The sequence below is a fragment of the Mesoplodon bidens genome (genome assembly GCF_964165515.1).
Source record: "Mesoplodon bidens genome assembly, chromosome: 3".
In the NCBI taxonomy this organism is placed as follows: Eukaryota; Metazoa; Chordata; class Mammalia; order Artiodactyla; family Ziphiidae; genus Mesoplodon; species Mesoplodon bidens.
In genome coordinates, this window is record NC_138178.1 from 21,572,101 (window position 1) to 21,590,733 (window position 18,633).

The following is an 18,633-nucleotide window of genomic DNA, read 5'->3' on the forward strand; positions in this document are numbered from 1 at the left end:
TTTTTCTAATCTCATCTTTTGACTTTTTTTTTTTAATTTCTAGTCTCTCATTTGTTTAAATAAAATTATCACTTTAATGACTCCATAGCATTTGATATGTTGCTGCGCTGTGGTTTATTTAAACATTCCCTACCATTTGACACCTCAACTGTTTTATTAATGTAAATACTACTAGAGTGGATATACATAGAGAGCTATACATTTTTACATATCCATAATTTACTTCCACAGAAACATGCTGGAAATGGAATTACTATCTAATACCCTTAAAAAAATTGAGAGGGTTGTTTCTACAGTGGCCAGTGGATGTCAAAGTTAAAGTTTAAGATAATGCTGTGGGGTTTTGCTCAGTCTCCTGTAACGAGATGCAGGAGCCTCAATTTTGGGTGCTTTTGCTGTCAGCCTATCTGAATGCTGATTAGGAACAAATGAGTGATTTCACCATGCTAAGTCTAAGTTTCACACGAAGAAGAAAAAGTAACACTTCTGCCAGCTGTTTCAAAAACAGCTTATGTGCTATATATAAGTAAAGAGTGAAAGGAGATGTCATCACTTCTATTTTTATACTTGATTCTACTAATGCTATTTCTGCATCTATAGTTAGCAGAATATGTAGCTAGAATATGTATAATCTATCAACACATGTAAATATATATGTATGTATGTTTGTATATTATGGACTGAATGCTGCTGTCTCCCCGAAATGCATATGTTGAAGCCCTAACCTCCAATGTGGTGGTATTTGGAGATGAGGCCTTTGGGAGGTGATTAGATTTAGATAAGGTCAAAAGGGAGGGAGGGACACTCAAGATGGGATTAGTGCTCCTATGAAAAGAGAAACCAGAGAGCTTGCTCACACTCTCTTCCCACCATGTATATAGATCGTATATATAGATCAGAGTGAGAAGGTTGCTCTCTGCCAGCCAGGAAGAGCTCTCATTAGACCTCAACTATGCTTGGACTTCCAGACTTCAGAGATGTGAGACATAAATTTCTGTGTTTAAGCCACTCAATCTACGGTATTCTTTATAGCAGCCTGAGTTAAGACAGATTTTGGTGCTGAGAAGTGGGGTGCTGCTGTAATGAATACCAAAACATGTGGAATTGAATAATGAACAGAGGCTGGGAGAATTTTGAGTTGCATATTAGAAATATGGATGTTAAGGGCGAGGACTCAGATGTAAATGAGAACCATGTTATTGGAACATGGAGGAAAAATGATCCTTGTTATAAGGCGGCAAAGAACTTGACCGAACTGTGTTCTAGTCTTTTATGGAAGGTAGCACTTGTGAGTGATGAAATTAGATATTTAGCTAAGATTTGTATGCAAAGTGTTGCAAGTATAGCTTTGTTCCCCCTGATCACTTATAGTAAAATGTGAAAGGAGAGAGATGAATTGAAGAAGGAATTGTTAAGCAAAAAGGAACCAGAACTTGAAGATATTGAAATTTTCAGCTTCTTCATATTGCAAAAATTAAAAAATGAGAAAGCTGGTTCTGAAGAGAATACTAAGGGTGTGGTTGAAAATGATTTGATAAAGAGATCATGGTGTGACTCATGAATTTAATAAGCCAAGAATAGAGATGGGGTTATACCAGCAGAGACACTGCCAGTTTGAACTAAAGTGGGGAAGAAGGTGGGACAGGATGAAGGAAGGCAGTCAGACTTTGTGGATTTTACAAGGTGGGATTGTAGGGCTATTCAGCTGTGAATGTGAGCTCTCCCTCAAGAAGGGAAGAAGGATCCCAAACGTGATTGAGAAATCATGTGGGTTACCACTCGCACCAGAAGCACAGAGTTCACAGGCCCAGGGGCAGGGGGGAGGGCCAAGTCTGCTGCCACCACCTTGATTTCAGGTGTGTAGACAGAAACACATGAGCTGAGCCCTGGGGGTGATGCTGCTGCCCCACTGGACCTGGAAAGCAAAGAGGATTATTCTCCAGCCCTAAGACCTAGTGGAATTTGCCTTCCTACATTTTGGACTTCCTTGGGACCCTTCACCTCTTCCTTCTTTCCTATTTCTCTGTTTTGGAATGGGAATATCTACCCTATGATGGCCCCTTGTATTTTGGAAGCACATAACTTGTTTGCTTTCACAAGTTCACAGCCAGAGAGGAATTTAACCTCAGGATGAACTGCACCTTATGTCTCCCCCATATCTGATTTTAGATGCTATCTAGATGAGACTTTGACTTTAGATGGATACTAGAATGAGCTAACACTTTTGGGGCTGTTTGTTGGGATAGAATGAATGTATTCTGCGTATGAGAAGCATACAAATTTTGGAAGGCCAGGGGCAGTGTTATGGACTGAATGCTTGTGTCTCCCCCACCCCCAAATGCCTATGTTCAAGACCTAACCCTTAGTATCATGGCATTTGGAGATGGGGTCTTTGGGAGGTAATAGGGTTAGATGAGGTCATAAGGGTGAGACCCTCTTGATGGGATTACTGCATTTATAAGATGAGATACTAGAGAGATTTCTTTCCTGTTCCTACGAAGAGGCCATTTGAGCCCACAGGGAGATGGCAGCCACCTACGGCGAGCCAAGAGAAGGCCTTGGAACAAAACATACCTCATGGCACCTTGATCTTGGACTTCCAAGCCTCCAGGACAGTGGGAAATAAATTTCTGTTGTTTAAGCCACCTAGTCGGTGGTATTTTGTTGTGGCAGCCCAAGCAGACTAATACAGTATGTGCGTGTGTGCGCACACACACACACACGCACACACACACAGACTACTTTTTTCTTTGACCCAAAATGGAAAGCTTCACAGATGCAACCTGATAAATTTTAATCCAAACATTGAACTTTACAAGCCAAAGATTCTTTCCTTCAGATCTCTAAGAAATCTTTGAAGAAATGGTCTGTTTCTTCTTGATTCAGATCCTGGGCATTGGTAGCTCCAGTATTCCAAGGTTGCTACCAAATAATTTGGCCTGCATGTGACTATTCATATTATTAAATCCTTCCTGCCTTCAGATGGGGCCCTTAGTAATAACTTTACATTTCTTTGGTTCTATTTTCCATTAGTATTTTGAGAAGTCTCAGAATTTTGGTGACGTAATGGCCTATTTTTTATCCTTGTCCCATGAGAATATTATCATTTGTTAAAAGATTTTTGGCTTAGATGGAAGATTTCCACACCTGCATCCAGCCCTTCTCCACTAGTTTCAGAAAGTTTTTTATTTAACAGAAACAAATTGATGAATAGGTCTGTAAATATAATATCTCCAATCATTGTGCAGTATGTGTCACATTATACTCGGATTAGGGGAAAAAAAACCACAGCACTATTCCAACAGGAAAATTTTCTTATGAAATCACAAGTAAAGAAGAAATGCAGCTTACAATGGGGCAGAAGATTAAGTATGGAATATATTTAGAATCCAGTTCTCAGCTGGACTCCTGCATCTGTAATGTACTAGCTATGTAACTTTGAGTGAGATTCCTAACTTTCCTGACTTTAATTTTGTGATCTTAAAATGGGAATAAGGGCTTCCCTGGTGGCGCAGTGGTTGAGAGTCTGCCTGCCGATGCAAGGGACACGGGTTCGTGCCCTGGTCCGGGAAGATCCCACATGCTGCGGAGCGGCTAGGCCCGTGAGCCATGGCCGCTGGGCCTGCGCGTCCGGAGCCTGTGCTCCACGACGGGAGGGGCCGCAGCGGTGAGAGGCCCGCGTACCACAAAAAAATAATAATAATAAAATAAAATGGGAATAATAACACCATTCCTTAGGGTCATAAGGAAGATAAATACACTTTATGGGAAGCCCCTAGATGGACTCATGGCCCTTTGCTGGTCCCAAATGGCAAATTATGCAGTGTTATTATTATTGTCATTACTCCTGTTACTACTGTCACTATTGTTTCCATCTCTACCTCCAGCCCTTGCAAAATATGGACCAATTTTTATATCTACTGCTTTCGTGCTCTGAGGGTCATTAATTGCACAGGGTTTTCAGTCATATAGAATTGGGCTACTTTCTTAGTTCTTTCATGCCCTGACCATGTGATTATGAAAAAAACTGCTCATCCTCTCTGCATCTCAGTTTCTTCATCTATGAAAAAGAGAACAACAGCATCTCCTTGTACATCACTGTGAGGATTGAATACAATAACGTCTGTATGTATATGTATACGAAGCACTAACAATTGTGTCTCCAAAGTACAGGCTTGCAGTAAACTATAGTTTGTACTAGAAATGCTTAATATTATTAATTTTATGATAAATCCAAAAAGAAAAGAAAACAAGCAAGAATTTCTGGCAAAAGCCATTTAACTTCTCCTGCTTTGTCCTATATCCATCTGTAGCACAAGATTCTCTCTCTTATACCCAAGCCCCAAATTATTTTCTTTGTTTGCTGCATAAGGGAGAGATGTTACAGGGAGGAAATCAAGCAAATAATGCAACTACACAAGGCTGTTAAAATGCACACCCCTAAACACATTTTTAGAAGAGATACTAAATAACCCACTGTCCCCAAAGAAAAGAAAAGCAAACAGATAAGATCACAACATATGCCATGAAAAAAGTCCCAAAGTGAAAAGGTGGTTATATAAAGAGCTAGTGAACAATATAAGTACTATAAATACATACATAATTTCATCATTTGCTGTCTCACTGTTAGATGTACTCTCTCAGATTGTTCTCACGCATCTGTTCAAGACAAAGCTGCTGAGCCTCTTAAATTACAGCTCATAAAAACACACATTTTGGGTTGCAATTTTTAAAGTATTCAAATTTTATTTAAGGACAGTTTTATGTTCCTGGATTTGGAAGGCGATAACATATTTCCCATAATCAAACCACTCTTAAACATTAAAGACTTTACTGAATGTTAATTAAACCCAGAAAATATGTAAAAATTAAAATTCCAGGGTTTTCCTGGAGGCGCAGTGGTTGAGAGTCCGCCTGCTGATGCAGGGGACACGAGTTCGTGCCCTGGTCTGGGAAGATCCCACATGCCGCGGAGCGGCTAGGCCCGTGAGTCACGGTCGCTGAGCCTGCGCGTCCGGAGCCTGTGCTCCACAACGGGAGAGGCCACAACAGTGAGAGGCCCCTGTACCACAAAAAAATAATAAAATAAAATAATAATATTCCAGACTCATTTAAACCACAGATATTTTAAAAGATAAAGAGGGTCTAGCAGGTGATAGTGAAAAATTAACTAATGGGGATTTTTATTTTGGGTTTATTTTTTTTATTTGCAACATCTTATTTGTAAGGATTCAGTATTGATGAATTTATCCAAGATGAGATTTCATCTCTAAGACTAGATTACATAAGTATTGCCTGGACCATCATACCTTATATTTGCAACATCTTATTTGTAAGGATTCAGTATTGATGAATTTATCCAAGATGAGATTTCATCTCTAAGACTAGATTACATAAGTATTGCCTGGACCATCATATCTTATATCATGAGATATTAAAAACTGTTCCTTTATAATTCTAGAGAATACTTGAATAGTAATACTTATATACAGCAAATCTGTTCTACATTTTTCTTCATATAATCCTACCTCAAAGTTTTATATGATATTTTCCATTTTTAATAAAGCAATTCCATTATTTTGTGTATGTTATTTTTATATACTTTAAAAATATTTAAGGGAGAAGACTGGTTCTGACTTTTGTTCGGAAACCTGGTTGACAGAATAAAACTATTTGGAAATAGTAGACCACATACTATATTTTCTTCAGTAATCTATGTAAAAGTGGCATTGGTGAGGAACATAAGTCACAAATAATGAACTCCTTAGTACTGTTTGCAAGGGAACTCTCTATTGTTTGCAACAGACCACCATGAGGAAGTTGAGTCTACAAACACAATCCTACATTTTTCAATTTTTCAGGAAGAAACAAGAAATACATTAACTTTTTTCTCCCTAAGGATTGGAAAGAAAACAGAGATGGGATATAGAAGATTGCTACTAGAAGCAGAAAAGCAGTCTTAAACATCCCTTGTCAAATGTGAATGGAGAATAACTCCAGAGATAATTAGAAATGCCAAGGATGAAAATTAATGTCTTCTTTCCTAGTAAAATGCACTGTTTATATGCACTGTTTATAATCCATTGAAACCATAGATTATATATTGTATAACCATAGATTATACATAGATTATGTATGGCCAATATTATATTGGCTATACATAGAAAGAACCTGATGGATTAAGACAAAGGGCACAGCCAGAAAGCTCAGAGCCTCAGGGAACATTGTAAGGAAGTCTCTGATGATCCCAGAGGAAGGGCACAAGTTGCATTGGCCTAAACACCCTTTTCCCAGTGATGTACTTGTGATTTTGTTCTTAAAATAACAGCATATTTTTAATGAATAAATTATAATCAGTATATAAGAAACTGATTTATATGCTAGATTGTGCTTTCTCTGATATTCACATTAGTCAAAGAATTTAGATTGAGCCTCTTCAGAGCTGATGTCCTATTGTTTGGTGGCAAAACTTGGAAGTTTAGGCCAAGTGTCCAAAAAAAAAATTGCTTTTGAAACCCAACATACTGAGATGGGTAACTTCTGGGTAGAGAACACTAGCATTTACTTCATTACTTTACAAACCAACACTGTTTTATTGTCAAAAGAACCTGCCTGGTGAAGTAGGGCCCATTCTGCCTGTGGAGGGGCTATGGACCTTGGTTGCCTGGGGCCCATGGGAGAGATGGGTCCATGCAGTGAGAACAGCTCTGGCCACCACTGGTACCTGGGTGGTCAGAGGCAGCATCTGGAGGGTCAGCAGGGGGCATGGGAGCCCCCAGGGAACTGGGTCTTGGCTCCCCCTGGCTCATCTGCAGGAGGCCAGTGAGGGAGATCAGCTCAGGCCCTCTGAGCCAGGAGGTGGAGCAGCCAGAGGATGGAGTGGGGAGGACCCGGGGGGACATAATTGGGGTTGGGAGCAGCAGCTCCAGAGAGCCCATCACCTGCTGAGGGCCCTGAGACAGGTACAGGGGAACACGCTGCCCACAGGGCAGCAGAGGGTCAGAAAGAAAGACATCTTCATAGCACATCACCGGGAACCCTGCATCCCTGGGCACATGCTCTCCACTCTGATGTCCTGCTAGACGGGCCTGAGGCCTCTGCCTCACGCTGCTGCCTCGTACAGAGGCCAGAATGAGGGACGGCACAAGGTCTGGCCTGAGAAGGAGGCGCCGGACCCACAGCTGGGCCCCCGCACCAGACGAGGTCCCGCTTGAGCCTCATAGTTGGGGTCCCAGGGCAGTAGCAGGGTCATCCTTGACAGGGCCACCTCCCAGGTCATCTGGGGGTAGGGGGGAACTGGGGTTCCCGGGGACCACTTGGCAGCGAGGCCTGGGGGCGACAGAGGCAGCAGCTGCTCTTTGTGGATCCAGGAAGGCCTTCGGTACCAGGGCTGAGGACTGTCCAGTGGGGATGTTCTTGGCTCCCCCAGGGCTTCCTCTCCAGAGTCCCTGGCCTGGCCGGGGTCGCTGACCGCTGAGGGGCCTTGTCACTTGGGTGCCTGCTCTTCACCCGGGCTGCACTGCCGGGGGGCCCAGGGCAACATGCGGTGTCCGGGGGGGGGCTAGCCAGGGCCCCACACTGCCCGCCTCGCCCGCCTGGCCCCTCCCGGCTTCCACTTGGGCCCAGCCTCCCTCAGTGGCCCTTGCTGCCCTGCACGTCCCTGCAAGCCCAGGTTGCGGCCCACCTTGCAGGGTACTTCATTACTTTAATTATCCCCCAAACCTACAATGTCCACAATGGGGACTTGTTTTTTAAGGCACAGCCCCAAATGTTGCTGGAAATAATATGCCTATTAAACAGAAGACTTTGGAAAGCAAGGGACTGTTTCAAAAGACTGTTATGATGGGAATTCTGCCATCGGTACCGTGGACTATGCTAACTACTTTTTATTGCATTGGGGAAATGGTAGAATGAAAATGAACACCTCCAGGCAGAGTTAAGAGAATCGGGGGAAGGGAATTCTATGATTATCATAAATTAATCTCTTTTAGCTTCAAGTTATGATTCAAGTTGATTTCTCATCCTTATCAAATTTCTTATGTGCATATTAGGGGCTGATAGGAAAAGGATGGAGCCCTGAGAACTGGAATGAAGGCAATTCACATGAATCTGGGTATCCTGACCTTACAAATCCCTGTAAGCCTTCCTCACCAGCAGATCCTGCTCCTCCTCCCCTTTCTGAGGAAGGAGCTTCTCCCAGCACGAGGAGAGCGTAATGACCTTACATTGCAGGGGAAAGCTTATTTCCAAATGATCCACCCTTGCTATCCCTCATGGCCTGCAGAACCATGCTAGAGTCAAAGCCAACCTAATCAAGGGAAATGATTACCAAGTCTGACCTGGAAGGAGCCAATTCACACACAGAAAAAACTGCAAAATGTGGTAAGTTTATATCAGCAGAAATTAATATACATGTGCAGAAATGGAATCTAAGTGTAATTGCCCAGGGTGGAAGAAAATAATACTGGAATGGCCAAATGTATCAACATGGGTGCACTTATCAGGCATTCTGGATTCCATATGTTAGCTTGAGCAACTGGGAAAGACCCTCACAATTTGCTTACACAGTTGACTAAACCTGGATGTCATACTGGTTTACATTAAATGAAGCTGAAGTGTGCAATTTCCTTCTTATAATGTAGAGGAATAAATCTAATGATTTAGGGAACTGGAATGATGGAGTAGATGTCTAATGTGTGACTTGCTCACCCATCTCCTGGGGGGTGTTCAGAGGACACGTTTCACAAAATCACGGAGGAATATTTGGTGAGGGAAGCAGCAACCTCCGCGGAAAGCTCTGCAGACAACCCCTGTAGGAGGGGATGATGGCAGGTCCTCTTGGGGCAGCACCCTGCTACCCTGTCACAAGTGTGTACACAAGTGTAAAATCCTCCTCCTTTCCTTCCTCAAAGGGACTGGGTCCCTTAGCTTGGATAACTGTGCATTTCAGAAAGGAAAGTAGGATTACTTGGGGTTACTGGACCCTGACTCCGAGCTGCACTAAACCCAGAAAGTCTATCAGTCAAGGTGGGGACTTTTGAGGGTTGGTGGTAAAGAGGCTTCTGGCCTGACTCTGTTTCTTGATGTATCCAGTGGGTCCACAAATTTATCTGGAGTTTATTTCCCATTTTAAAATATGCAGTTAGAAAAGATAACACGTGCCTGGTGGCATAATCCCTCATTGGTTTCCAGACCCACCCATCCTTTTTCTAAACTGTTGGCCAATGTATGTATTTGTATTCACAATCACCTTTCTTCCTCCTTCAAAAGGAAAGCATACCTTTCACCCATTCCAAATCTAATGATAACACCCTTAGCTGGGTTATAAAATTTCCAGGGCAGTCAAAAAAGTTATAAGTATTGGTTTGGGGAGAAGTCTTTCTAGTCCTGTAAGTCTTCCTCTCTTTTCCCATCTTATACATATTCTGATGGGGGTGAATCTGAGCTCATGATAAATATTCTGAATTTGGAACAACCAAAGCAGTAGAGTATAATGATACTGATTTTTTTCTAAATATAATTAGCATGTTCTCATGAACTACATTTTGTCAATCTTTTCACTTTGGATAAAACCAACCAACAAATTTTTGTGTGATTTTCTTTCAAATTGGGTGTGCATGATTCAATAAATAGTTAAAACATACTTAAGTTTTGTCACAAAATATTTGTTAATAATTCATCATACTCTTCTATAATATTTATTATGTACTATCTTTTAGAATATAACGCATAATACCATATTTGAAAATTTTAAATATGCATGAGAACATACATAGATTTTCAGAATTCCAATAATGACTATGCAAGCAAAACCTTTGGTATTTCAGATCCTATCATGGGGTGTCATTATGTTGAAGGTTGAAATGCAAACAGGAACGCGCAGCAAGTACTGAACATCCATGCACCAATTTGGAAACTGTGCATTCAGTTATCTTTGTACATCACTGGCACTTATATCCAATGCCAATGACATGTTAAAATCCTAAGTTGTTTTTTTATTTGCCCTTTTCACCTCCTAATTATAAATGAGATGATTCAGACTGCATGGAAGGAACTGAGATGGGGAAAGTGAGGGGGAGAAAAGGGCAAGAAAGTGCTGGCAGTGAAAGCCATTTCTACATGTCAGTTTTAATGTGGATGTAAGTGTCTAAATGATAGAGTGCCCAGTAGCTTGACAGGACACTTTTTCAGCTTCCTCCAAAGCTTGAGGAAAGAGCTAAGGTTAGTTAGAGGATTACGAGGTGGTAATGCGCATTCAAGTTTTTCTGACATAATCTGAGTTTAAATCAAAAGGACATAAAGAAAAACTAAACAGGCTTTCTTAGAATATCAGAGCACTCATCATCAACTGAAGCTGGAACAAAGTATTTTCAGGATCAATAATACAAGACATTATATTCTTTTAGTCAGTGCATATAATGTGTTATCCCCCTCATGGGAGTATGACATGCAAGGGGCCTTCTGTCCCTGACTGGCGCCCACCTATACATAGCCCCCGGCCTGACCCGTCACTGGCCCTCACTACACTGTGCACACCCAGAGTGTGTGGCCAGAGGAAAGCAAAACAACATCTAAGGTCCCCACAGCTGACTGCAAGCCCTGATCATGCCCTGCCTTCTTGACATTGGCCAGTGCCGCAGCACCTACCTGTAGAGAGGCCTTCCAGCTCTGTACTGCAAGCTCCAGCCCAACTCTCATCACCACCTTCCCTTGCAGTGTGTGTGCAAACGGGAGAGAATGCAGCCACAGGAGAGCACAGCACACCCGGGGCCCCTGCAGCTGCTTCAGGTCCAGATCAGGCCCTGCCTTCAGTCACTGGCTCATACCACCGTACCTGGCTATAGCTAACCCCTCCAGCTATGGACATCCATGTCCCTCAGCCCAGTCCTGTCAATGGTCACCACTGCAGTATGCATACTGGAGGGTAGAGTGTGAAGCCAAGGGAAAGCATGCTGACACCCATGTCTTTAGCAGATGCCACTAAGCCCATAGTTGGCCCTGGCCCCTGCTACCTACTCTGACCCCCCATTACTATGAGTGTGTCTACAAGTGACCTCCCCTACTACATAGGCACTTGCAGCTGGGCCCTGCAACCAAGTGTGTGCACACCACAGGCTCCAGCCACCACTGATGCCTGCCCTGGTCCTTAGTTACTAGTCCTTGAGGCACCATTTAGGAGACCAATAGCAATTGCAGCCACTGCAGAACCCCCATAGCGCTTGCCAAGGACCACACAATTGTTGATACTGTGAACCTTAGTGGCTGAGCCAAAGAGACATCATACTCCCTTGGACCCAGTGCTGCCACACACTCTTGCACCTGGCGCCCTGAGCCACTAGATCCACGGTTACAGCATAGTCCATTGTGCCTCCATCTGCAGGTGACAGGTTTCCCTTACTTAAATCAGCCCATGAAGTCTTTAAGAGGTGACTGTTCCTTCAAATGTACAGATAGCTACACAAGTCTACAGGGATCACAAAGTATCAGGGAAACAAAATGCCATGAAAGTAATATAGTAGACCTCCAGTAACTGGCTCCAAAGAAAAGGAGATCCAGAAATTGCACAACAAATAATTCAAAATAATTGTTCTACAGACTCTCAGAGAGCTAAAAGAGAGCACAGATAAACAATTTAACAATATGGAGAAAACAACACAAGAACAAAATGAAAAACTCAACAACAACAACAAAAACAGAAAACAGAACCAAACAGAAATTTTGGAATGAAGAATACAATGACTGAACTGAAGAATTCAACAGAGAGTTCACATGAAACTTGAACAAATAGAAGTGAGAATCAGTGAGCTAGAAGCTTGAAGACAGATCAATTAAGATTATACAATTAGAACAACAACAACAAAAGAATGAGAAGGAATAAATAAAGCCTACGATAGATATGGAATACCATCAAAGGAAATACTGTACACATTATTGGAGCCCCAAAAGGGGAAGACAGGGAGAAAGGAGTAAAAAGCTTATTTAACCAAATAATGGCTGAGAACTTTCCAGCCATGAGGAGAGATCTGGACATCCAAATTCAAGCTAATAGGTCACTTCAAAATTTCAACCCAAAATGTTCTTCTCCAAGACGCATAATAATAAAAATTGTCTAAAACCAAATACAAAGAGAGAATTTAAAAAGCAGAAAGAGAAGAAAAATTTCTCTCATAAAATGGAACCCCCATAAGGCTATTAGCAGATGTCTCAGCAGAGACCTTACAGTACAAGAGAGAATGGGCTGATATATTTGAAGTGTTAAAAGAAAGAAACTGCCAATCAAGATTAATTTACCCAGCAAAATTCACCTTCAGAGTTGAAGGGTGAAATGAAGACCTTCACTAACAAAGAAAAGCTGAGGGAATTCATCATCATTAAACCCACATTATAAAGACTGCTAAAAGGAGTTTTCAAGCTGAAACAAAAGGATATTAATTAGTTACATCAAAACATATAAAAATATATAACACACTGGTAAAAGTAAGCATATAGTCAGATTCAGAATACCCTAATACTGTAAAATGGTGATGTGCTACTATTTAACTCTAAAATGAAGGTTAAAGGGCAAAAGTATTAAAGATACCAGTAAGTTCAATGATTTGTTAATTGGATACACAATAAAACATGTAAATGGTGTTATCAAAAATGTGAAAGTGGGGAGTAAAAGGGTAGAGATTTTGTATGTGATAAAATTTAAATTGTTAGCAGGGTAATTATACCATTACATCTATAAAACCTCATGGGAACCACAAAGTCTATAAAAGATAAACAAGAGGTAAAGAGAAGAGAATCAAAGCATACCACAATGGAACATCATGAATTTACAAAGAAAAAGGGAAGAAGACAGGAAGGAAAAAATAAAACTACAAACAGCCAGGAAATAATAAGGTGTCATCAGTGAGTCCTTACATATCAATAATTACTATAAATATTAATAAGTTGTTTTCTCCAATAAAAAGGCACTGAGTGGCTGGATAGATTAAAAACAAAAAAAAAGACCCAACTATATGCTGCATATGAGACATTCACCTCAGCTCTAAAAACACACATAGATTCAAAGTGAAGAGATGGCAAAAGATACTCCATGCAAGTGGAAACCAAAAGAGAGCAGAGGCACCTATACTAATATCAGTAAAAATAGACTTCACCTCAAAAGTGGTAATAAGAAACAAAGATGGTCATTATACAATGATAAAGGGTCAAGAATATATAACAACCATAAAAATACATGAACCCAACATCAGAGCATCTGAATATATTAAGCAAATAGTAACAGATCTGATGGGAGAAACAGACAACAGTACAATAATTCAGATCTACAAATAAAAGGATTATATAGATTAGTACAAGTGATAATCCAGTTCCTGTTACTCCATCTTGGCTGCAAGTAGAAATTGAATCTTTGTCTTTTGAAAGTGGACTTGATATTTAAAAACAGCCCAAAGAGAGTGTCCTGAAGACTATTAGAAAATGGAAGTCTTTGGAAATTTTGGCCCCTCATCTCCACACTGGATGGATTTTATAAAGAAAAAGAAGTATTTTCTGAAGGAAAATTAGATTTCTGAACTAGTAACGGAGGGCAGTAGTATGAAGTTCTTGATTAAAAATAAGTGAAAACTATCTATGGATAATGCCATGTCTTCATGTATAGGGGCTTCTGAAAATCTATATGAACAATATAGTTTCTTTAAAATTTATTTATTTATTTATTTTTGGCTGCGTTGAGTCTTTGTTGCTGCGTGCAGGCTTTCTCTAGTTGCGGCGAGTGAGGGCTACACTTCGTTGTAGTGTGCAGGCTTCTCATTGCAGCGGCTTCTCTTGTTGTAGAGTATGGGCTCCAGGCATGCAGGCTTCAGTAGTTGTGGTATGTGGGCTCAGTAGTTGTGGTGCATGGGCTTAGTTGCTCCGCGGCATGTGGGATCTTCCGGGACCAGGGCTCGAACCCGTGTCCCCTGCATTGGCAGGCAGATTCTTAACCACTGCGCCACCAGGGAAGCCCCTTTTTAAAAAAATGTTTTTAAAAATATTTTATTATGATTGGTTCTCCTGTCAATTTGGAAAGATGAACTTGGCTCTCATTCCCGTCACCAATTTGGAAGTCCTGAGGCAGAGCTGAGCAACAAGCAGGTTAAGTGATTAACCGATTAACTGATCTGTGAGGAGCAGCGTTGGGAGGGCAGAGGGTGAAGTACCCCTCTTTCGTGAGATAGTACCCTTCATTCATCTACATGAGACAGATCATTTAGACAGAAAATAAACAAGGAAACATCGGACTTGAATCATACTTCAGACCAAATCAACCTAACAGACATATACAGAACATTTCATCCAACAACAGCAGAATACACATTCTTCTCAAGTTCATAAGGAACATTCTGCAGTATAGATCACATGACAGGTCATGAAACAAGTATCAACAAATTTTAAAAGATTGAGATTACATCAAATATATCTTTTCTGACCACAGTGGTTTGAAAGTAGAAATAAATAACAGAAGAAAAGCTGGAAAATTCACTAATATGTGGGATTAAACAACACCTCCTGAACAACCAATGGATCAAAGAATAAATCAAAAAGGAAACCAAGAAATATCTTGAAACAACTGACAATGGAAGCATAACATATCAAAATCTATGGGATGCTGCAAAAGCAGTTCTAAGAGAATAGTTTATAGTGATAAATACCTACATTAAGAAACAAGAACAATCTCAAATCAACAATCTCATTTTATACCACAGGAAACTAGAAAAAGAAGGACTGAGCCCAAAGTTATCAGAAGGAAGAAAATAACAACAATCAGAACAGAAAGAAATGAAATAGAGACCAGAAAATCAATAGAAATGAACAATGAAACTGAGCTATTTTTTGAAAAGATAAACAAAATTAACAAACCTTTAGCTAGACTAACTCAGAAAAAGAAAGGATTCAAATAAATAAAGACAGAAATGAAAGAGAAAAAAATATAACTGATACCCCAGAAATGAAGGATCATGAGACTACTAAGAACAAATTACATACCAACAAACTGGAAAATCTAGATGAAATGAATAAATTCCTAGAAATATACAATCTACCAAGAATGAATCATGAAGAAAGAAAATCTGAACAGGCTAATATGAAGTAAGAGGATTGAACCTGTAATCAAAAACCTCCCAAGATAGAAAAGTCCCAGACAAGATGGTCTCACTGTGAATTCTGTGAAACATTTAAAGAAGAATTAAAGTCACTCCTTCTCAAAACTTTCCAAAAATTGAAGAGGAGAGAATAGTTTATAGCAATAAATACCTACATTAAGAAACAAGAACTGGGCCTCCCTGGTGGCGCAGTGGTTGAGAGTCCGCCTGCCGATGCAGGGGATACGGGTTCGTGCCCCGGTCTGGGAGGATCCCATATGCCGCGGAGCGGCTGGGCCCGTGAGCCATGGCCTCTGGGCCTGCGCGTCTGGAGCCTGTGCTCCGCAACGGGAGAGGCCACAACAGTGAGAGGCCCGCATACCGCAAAAAGAAAAAAAAAAAAAAAGAAACAAGAACTAATTTATGAGGCCAGCATTACCCTGATACCAAAGCCATAAAAGGATACTACAAGAAATGAATAATACAGAACAATATCCCTGATATAGATAGCAAAATTCTCAACAAATGTTAGCAAACCAAATTCAACAGCACATTAGCAAGATCATTCACCATGATCAAGTGGGATTTATCCCTGGGGTGCAAGGATGGCTCAATATCTGCAAATCAAACAATGTGATACACAGTATCATTAGGATAGAAGATAAAAATCATACAATTATCTCAATAGACATAGAAAAAACATTTGACATAGTTAAAAATCCTTTTATGAAAAAAATGCTTCACAAATTGGATATAGAAGGTACTGCAACACAATAAAGGCTATATATGAAAAACCTACAGCCAACACTATAATCAATGGTGAAAGTTTGAAAGTTTTTCCTCTAAGATGAGGAACAAGACAAGGGTATCCACTCTCACAATTCCTATTTAACATAGGACTGTAAATCCTAGCCAGGGCAATCAGGAAAGAAAAACAAATAAAAGGCATCCAAAATAGGAAAGGTAGAACTAAAAATGTCTTTGTGTACAGATAATATTGTGTACTATATGGAAAATCCTAAAGACTCCACCAAAAAACTGCTAGAATAATCAACAAATTCAGTAACATTGCGGGATACAAAATACAGTTGCATTTCTACACACTAACAACAAAACATCTGAAAAAGACATAAAGAAAACAATCTCATTCACAAGACCATCAAAAACAATAAAACAGAAAGAAATCTAACCAAGGAGGTGAAAGATCTGTACACAGACAACTACAAGACTTGGATGAAAGAAACTGAGGAAAATATAAATAAGTGGAAAGATATCCAGGGTCCATGAATTGGAGGAATTAATATTGGTAAAATGCCTATATCACCCAAAGACATCTGTAGAGCCTATGCAATCTCCATCAAAATTCCAATGGCATTTTTCACAGAAGTAGAAAAAAAAATTCTAAAATTTGTATGGAGCCACAAAAGACCCTAAGTAACTAAAGTAATCTTGAGAAAGAAGAACAAAGCTGGAGGCATCACAGTTTCTGTTTCAAACTATACCACAAGGCTATAATAATCAAAATAGTATGATACTGGAATAAAAATTGACCAATAGGGCAATGGAATAGATTGAGAGCCCAGACAAAAACCCCAGGATATATGGCCAACTAATATTTTATAAGGGAACCAAGAACACTCAATGAATAAAAAATAGTCTCTTCAACAAATGATGCTGGGAAAAATACATATTTGTATACAAAAGAATAAAGCTAGACCCTTATCTTACACCACTCACAATAATGAACTCAAAATGGATAAAAGACCTAAATGTAAGACCCGAAACCATCAAACTCCCTGGAGAAAATACAGGGGAAAAGCTCCTTGACATTGGTCTCAGCAGCTATTACCTGGATACAATACCTAAAGCACAAACAATAAATAAGTGTACATCAAACTAAGAAGCTGCTGCACAGCGAAAGAAACAATCAACAAAATGAATAGGTAACCCACAGAACAGGAGAAAATATCTGCAATTCATTTATCTGATACGGGGTTAATATTCAAAATAACTCATACAACTCAATAGCAGAAAAACTAACAACCTGATTAAAAAATGGGCAAAAGACCTGAATAGACATGTTCACAAAGAAGACATAAAGATGGCCAACAGGTACATGAAAAGATGTTCAACTCCACTAGTCATCAGGGAAATACAAATCAAAACCGCAATGAGATATTACCTCACACCAGTCAGAATAGCTATCATGAAAAATACAAGTGATGACAAGTGTTGGTGAGGGTGTAGAGAAAAGCGAACCCTCGTGCACTTGTGGGAATGCAAACTGGTACAGCCATTATGGAAAACAAAATGGGGTTTCCTCAAAAGTTAAAAACAGAACGAAAATATGATCCAGTAATTCCACTTGTGGGTATTTATCTGAAGGAAACAAAAACACTACGTCAAAGAAATATCTGCACCACCATGTTCATGGCAGCATTATTTTCAATAGCCGAGACATGAAAATAACCCGTGTCCATCAATGGATGAATAGATAACGATAATGTGGTATATATACAATAGAACATTATTCAGCCATAAACAGATAACGAAATCCTACCATTTGCAAAAACATGGATGGAACCTGAGGGCATTATGCTAAGTGAAATAAGTCAGACAGAGAAAGACAAATACTGTGTGATCTCACATCTGAAATCTAAAAAAAATAAATTAAAAAACCCAAAGAGATCAGATTTGTGTTACCAGAGAAAGGGGTTGGGGAATGAGGGAAATGGATAGAGGTCAAAATGTGCAAGTTTCCAGTTATAACATCACTAAGTACTGGGGATGTAATGTACAATGTACATTATATAGTTAACACTGCTGTATGGTATACAAGAAAATTGTTGAGGGCAGATAGATTGTAAGAGTTCTCATCAAAAGGAAAAAAAAACACTTTTTTTTTGTATCTATATGAGATGATGGATGTTAACTAAATTTACTGTAGTAGTCATTTCACAATATTTGTAGGCCAAGTCACTATGATATCCACCTTAAACTTATACTGTTTCATGCAAACGAGAGCCTTGTTCCTTTTATTCAACTTTGACACTGCCTGGCCCTCAAAAATACTTGCTTAAATGGTATCCTGATTTTGTGCACTTTTTAAATTGTGGGAATGTTTTGCTCTTTGTTCTTAAAAACTGAAGTATAATTTACATATTGTAAATTGCACAAATCTCAAGGTTACTACAGTTTGATAAATTTTGACAAATGTATATATGAGGTAACCTCAGACTGAATCAAGAGAGCATTTCTATCACCATGGAGAGCTTTTTCACACCCTTTCCAATCAATCCCTCTGCACCAACAACCGCTGTTATGATTTCTACTGTTATACATTACATTTATCTGCTTTTTGAACTTTCCGTAAGAGGAAACATGCAGTTGGCACTCTTTTTGATCAACATGATGTTTTGGAGATCTCTCCAGGTCACTGAATGTATCAATACTTTGTTCCTTTTTGGTTGCTGAGTAATATTCCATTTATGAGTATAACACAATGTACTTCCTGCTGTCTTGG

General features: G+C 39.9%; 1 pseudogene across 1 annotated transcript; it reads right to left on the reverse strand.

The window, feature by feature from the left end:
• Positions 1-6,647: 6,647 nt before the first annotated feature.
• On the reverse strand, positions 6,648-11,363 carry LOC308614000 (histone deacetylase complex subunit SAP25-like; annotated as a pseudogene). The gene is made up of 2 exons: positions 11,285-11,363; positions 6,648-7,473 (listed from the first exon to the last, which is right to left on the reverse strand). The product of its transcript is annotated as a histone deacetylase complex subunit SAP25-like (transcript).
• Positions 11,364-18,633: the final 7,270 nt, after the last annotated feature.